The sequence below is a fragment of the Panthera uncia genome, chromosome D2 (genome assembly GCF_023721935.1).
Source record: "Panthera uncia isolate 11264 chromosome D2, Puncia_PCG_1.0, whole genome shotgun sequence".
Classification (NCBI taxonomy): Eukaryota; Metazoa; Chordata; class Mammalia; order Carnivora; family Felidae; genus Panthera; species Panthera uncia.
In genome coordinates this window covers 13,081,822-13,087,821 of record NC_064818.1, presented here as the reverse complement: position 1 = coordinate 13,087,821, position 6,000 = coordinate 13,081,822, and positions in this window count along the sequence as shown.

Genomic DNA, 6,000 nt, shown 5'->3' with positions numbered 1-6,000 from the left:
TTGAGAGGGGATGGGACACTCTGGCTCTCCGAGCCCTGTATCATTTGGGTGATGATGCGTTGTGCACCATAAGACAGGGCACAGGGAGGCCGGCCGCCCCCTGACCTCAGCCTTCTCATCTGTGAACGACAGGCCTAGGCCAAGTTAATGGTGACGTCCCGTTCGCGAGATTATAGGAGCTGCAGAAATAAGAATGCTGACGTTGAACCTGCTGAACAGGAACTCATAATTCCAGCATGTTCCAACCTCCAGAGAAGGCCTCACATACATTGTCTAAACCTCGTAACAGTCCCTCAAGTTAAAAAGTTCCATTTTATACACGGAGAAATTGAGGCCCAGAGAGATAGAGGAACTCAGAACGAAGGTCGTCACAACCAGTCAGCGCTCCCTCTAAAACCTCAGCTAGCTGCAGGAAATGTCAGGCAAGAAGGTGGTCATGGCCAGGGCCGTGGACCTCAAGCGGTGGGCCTTTTCGCTGTTCTCTCCCGCTAATAAAGGCTCAGCTATGCTCTCCTACAAAAGCTCCTCTTGGCCCATGCCCTCTGGGGACATCCCCCAGCTTTCTTAGCCCCTAAGCCCCGAGAGGAAACGAATTGTCTCTTCTCACTGGGGAGTGAGGTCTCCCCAGTGCCTGACTTGTGTTAAACGGAGATCTAGGACTGACCCCACCCACTCATCCAGATGCTCCAGTCCTGACCCTTCCCTTCAGATCCCTTTCTTAACTCTGACAGCTCCCACAGGCCCTGCCCCAGCCCCAGTCCATCCCCACCCTGGCCCCAGAGCTGGTGCTCAGCTTCACCCCTGCTGGGACTAGGATGTCACCCCCCACCCTCACTGAGCACTTCCTTGGCCCAGAGCCCCGATGCCCCGACCTGGATGATGGCAGCGGGGAGGACAAGGAACAGAGCCTCAGGGCCCTTATCTTCCGTCCTGTCACTAAACTACAGCCAGGGGCACCCTGGTTTAGCATCCGACTCTTGATTTTGGCTCAGCTCATGATCTCACAGCTTGTGAGTTTGAGCCCCACGTTGGGCTCTGTGCTCACAGTGCAGAACCTGCTTGAGATTCTCTCCCTCTCTCTCTCTGTCCCTCCCCACCACATGCACGTGCATGCTCTCTCTCTCTCTCTAAGTAAATAAACTTCTAAAAATAAGTAAAATAATGAATAGAATAGAATAGAATAAATAAAATAAAATAAATAAAATAAAATAAATAAAATAAATAAAATAAAATAAAATAAGTAAAATAAAATAAAATAAAATAAATAAAATAAAATAAATAAAATAAGTAAAATAAAATAAAATAAAATAATAAAATAAAGTAAAATAAAGTAAAATAAAATAAAATAAAATAAAATAAAATAAAATAAAATAAAAATACAGCCAACCACCAGGTCCAGAACGGGAATCAAACCCAGGGCCCAGGCCCCCGATGCTGCCACACTGTCTCTCTGCTGTGTGTGTGTTTCTCCCACGCACACTCACACTCACTGCTCAGACAACCAGGAACAGTGGCTGACCTCTGAGACCTCTGGGACCTCGCCCCCAGGCCTCCTCCCCCAGGCACCCTGCACCCCCATCTACACAGCCTCCCAGGGGGAGAGTGTCTTAGCTCGGTCATCAGCCATTAAGACAATAAACACACTTAAAAAAGACCCTCATCTCCCTCATAACCAACCCCCTCTGTGAGAACACGGAGACCGTAATCACTGCAAGTGGACAGCCGGACAGGCTGTCTCATCCTGTCTCACCCCGCAGCACCTCTGCCTGTGGGCAGGAAGGGGAGTGTGGGGCAGGCTCCGCGTCACCCGACATCCTGCCCGAGAGTCGTATCCAAGGCCTCCCAACTGCGCGATCACCTGCCTGCACCCACACCCGCACCCGGCTCCCCCCCCCCCCTCCAGTGCCAGGTGGCCTCCACAGCTAATGCGCCCACTGGTCCAAACCTCAAAAGCACCCCAATCGGCAGTAACCTGGGCAATCGGTGCGTCACCTCCGCCCAGCTCCCGATCACTAGGTGCACCGGTCACGGCCGTGACCACCGTTTGTGCAACTTCCCGCTGAGCAGCAGCCGGCAACACTGACCACCTGAGGCGCCCTGGCCTTCCCAAGGCACGTGTGTATGTGAGGTCGACATGGCCCAATCCTCCTTCAGAAAAGGGACCACAGCAAAGCAGCCGCTCCGGAGCAAAGCTGTAGCAGGCGAGGACCACCACCGCCTGGCTCTCGGGACACCACGGGTCCCCATCCGGGAAAAGTGACCACGGCAACTGATTCCTTCCAGTGCATGTGGCCGGGACATCAGGTTAAGAGGGAGGAGGCCAAGGGGCACCTGGGTGGTTCAGTCGGTTGAACGTCCGACTTCGGCTCAGGTCATGATCTCGAGGTTCATGAGTTCGAGCCCCACGTCGGGCTCTCTGCCATCAGCCTGTCAACACAGAATCCCGCTTTGGATCTCTGTCCCACTCTCTCTGCCCCTCCCACACTTGCGCTCTCCCCAAAATAAGTAAATCTTGAAAGAAGAGAAGAGAAGAGAAGAGAAAAAAAAAGAAAAGAAAAGAGAAAAGAAAAGAAAAGAAAAGAAAAGAAAAAAGAAAAGAAAAGAAAAGAAAGAGGAGGGAAGCCAAACACCCCTTTAGCTGAGTGCAGACAGAACTCAGTGGCACTGCCTGCCCTGGATAAGGGACAGTGCCCGCCTCTCCAAGGCCCAAGGCTACCGGGGCAAGCCACCGAGGCACCAGCCTGTGCCCAACAGTCTCTAGGCCTCCCGCTGTCCCAAAGTCAGTTTTCCCAACACGTTCACCAAAAAGTCATCTTACCGTGGGATAAACTGGGTGAAACACAGACACAATCTGCCCTGAAGAACCTTGCTTCTAGCAGTCATGGGCGACCGTGAGGCTGGCAGTCAGCCCCAGCCACAAGCCGCCTGCCAGAGGAGGCCCTGTCCCCACCATGAGGCTGAAAGCGAGGCTCCAAATGGGCCTCCCCCTGCCACAGGGTGGGATGCAACAGTGTCTTCCCGGAGGCAGCGTCAGCCGTCTAGCACAGAGCCAGACCTGGAAAGGACTGGGCAGAGGAGGTGGCCACAGTCTCCTTGTTAGCCTGAGACAATGAAGGAGACCAGCCAAGCCAGCCTGCCTCTGGGACAGAGGTGCAGACAGAGCCCGATGTGGGGCTCGAACCCATGAACCGTGAGATCACAACCTGAGCCAAAGTCGGACGCTCAACCGAGTGAGCCACCTCATAGGAGGGGAGCACAGGCTCAGAAGCCCCTGCTCCCCCACCCCCTGCTGAGGGAACCGTCCAACGGGCCTGAATTTGGCCCTGATTCTTCCAGCAGCAGCTAGAGAATGGGGAGAGCCAGGGCCAGGTAGACCTCGGCCTACTGCACACCCTTGCCAGGCCTTAACACCCCCACCCTCTGTGCCGGCTGCCACATCCATGAAATGGGGTAACAGCTCCTACCAAATGCCTAGGACACTTGGAAACAACGCATGCAAAGCACCCAGCTCGGTGCCTGGCATGCGGTGGGTATTCACAAGCGGTAAGCACCATCAGCGTAAGGTGACTTCTCCAGCAAAGCATTGCCGATGTCTCTGGCTCGAAGGAGCACCCCCGAGTCTCAGGGGCGTCTGAGTCCACGACAGAGTGATGAGCCTTGCGGGACAAAGGATGAAATGCTGATGGTCTGAGTAGGGCAGGGGGGGCACAGGACCCAAAAGGCTCCTCCTGCTCCTTCCTGTCGATCTGCTCAGAGCAGATGCTGAGAGAAGCAAGCAGATCACTCCTGCCCCAGCCCCCCTGACCTCCTCCCCCGCCCTGGATTCCTTAGGGGACATTCCCACCCCGTCCCCACAAGGCAGCCCTCAGTGGCTCCCTCACAGGTACTGCTGGGCGCTTAGGAGTGCAGGGCCCCGATCTTTAAAGAACCACTGCCACACTCTGGCAAATGTACGCAAATCCTCTCTGGTGCTCTGGGCCTGTAGGACAGCCATTGAGTGTCCTGTGCTTATGAAAGGCCAAATCCAAACAGGGCCGAGGCCAGGCCAGCCCTCAGTAAGTCCCAGGCATGCATCAGCAGAAGGGTCACCGGCAGTGAGCTAAGAGTGGCTCCTTGTGGGACCAGAGCACCTGCAGGCCCAGGGCTGAGGAAGAGGACACACGGGGTGAGCGGTGTGGCCCCGCAGAACGTCCGGATGAGCAAATGGAGAATGTAGATGCTGACAGCCGGAGGGACTTTCAGGAAGACTCAAGTCTACCCTGTACCCTGGGAAGGGGCTCACAGAGCCCACCCGATGGACCGGCAACAGCACCTAGCGGAGCTCCCCTCTGGGGCCACAGTGGGGAGCTTCGGGCAGCCAGCTGGACCCGCCGTGCCCCAGACCCGGCCAGGGCCAGGCTGCTCAGGACGCCTGCCCAGGAATCTGATTCGCTGAGAGACTCAGTCTCTTCCTCGAGAACCAGCATGAGAAGTGCACCCTCGGGAAGCAGTCCCGCCTTCCTCCGTGTGGATTAGGAAGCAGAAAGTCTGCAGAGAGGGCTCAGGACAACAAACGTAAGAGCTTTGCAAGAGACAGAGAATAGAAACTAAGAGAGACACTCCCAGCCTCCCCACCGATTTTGTGAGCTACCCGATGTTTTTCTAAGAAACGCTTTTTTTTTTTAACTTAACGACGTTTGATGTTTGGTGTTTGCAACAACAACAACAACAGCAGCCAACAAAAACCCAGACTGGCCATGCGTGTCATCACAGTGAATTCCCATAACATAACCCTACAGGGCAAAACTGTTATTTGCCTTGAAGACACAAGAAAACGAAGGCAAGCTTTCCAGAGCTTAGATCTGCTCCTGGACATTCAACCTTGGAAACCCACTGTCTTCACTACAGTGTCGTATGCCTCTCTGAGGTTACCTCCCCTCAAGCATAAAGAAAGGAAATGGAAGGTGATGTCGTCCACATCTAAGTTTCTGCTACTGCCGACACATCTGTGCTCACTCTAGGATGCAGCCATTGGGAAGGCGGTGTGCCGGGAAGGAGAATGGGCCCACCGGCCCTGAAGCTGCTGCAGGGAATGGCCATGACCCCTCTGAGTCCAAAGCCAACGCCACGCCCGGAAGGGAGCAAACACGCCCTCAAACGGTGGCCCACCCTCAAGTCTCCATTGCTCAGGCCTTAGCTCCTGGTTCACGTTTCTCTCGTGGCCCTGAGCACACGTGACCATAATCATCTGCTTGTGTTCCTTGTCTCCAGCTAGATGATGAGCTCAGTGATCGGGGAGAGACCACTTGTTGGGCGGTCTTTGCCTCTGCTGCAATGCGTTGTGCACAAGCAGGCCCTCACTAAATGTTTGTTGAGTGAATAAAAGAGTGAATGATACACATGAATATGCACGTCTCCTACTACGAACTTAGGGAATTATATGGGTAGTGATGGCAAGGGAAACAGTGAAGCAGGAAGGCTCGGACGTTGCACTACCTACAACTGACACTAGATGGCGCTCAAGCACACCAAGAAAGTGCTTCTGAGAAAGACCAGATGTGTGTTTTTTGTAGAGGGTTTTTAAGGAACGTCGTACATGTTGATCTATAAGGACTCCCTGAGTGAAAATCTGTCTTGCACAGATGAGCCAGCCTCAGCAGGACACACTGTACTAATCAAGGTTCTCCAGAGAAATAGAATCAATAGGATATGTATACAAAGAGATTTCTCACAGGGAATTTACTCCTAGAAACATGGAGGCTGACAAATCCAAAATCTGCAGTGTGGGCTGGCAGGCTAAAGATCCAGGAGAGCTGATGGTGCAGATAAAGTCCAAAGGCCATCTTCTGGCAATCCCTCTTACTGAAAGAGGCAGGTTTTTTTTGTTCTATTCAGGCCTTCAACTGATTGGATGAGGCCCACCCACATTAGGGAGAGCAATCGGTTTTACTCAAAGTTCACCAATTTAAATGCTAATCTCATCTGGGATGCCTGGGTGGTTCAGTTGGTTAAGGGTCTGAC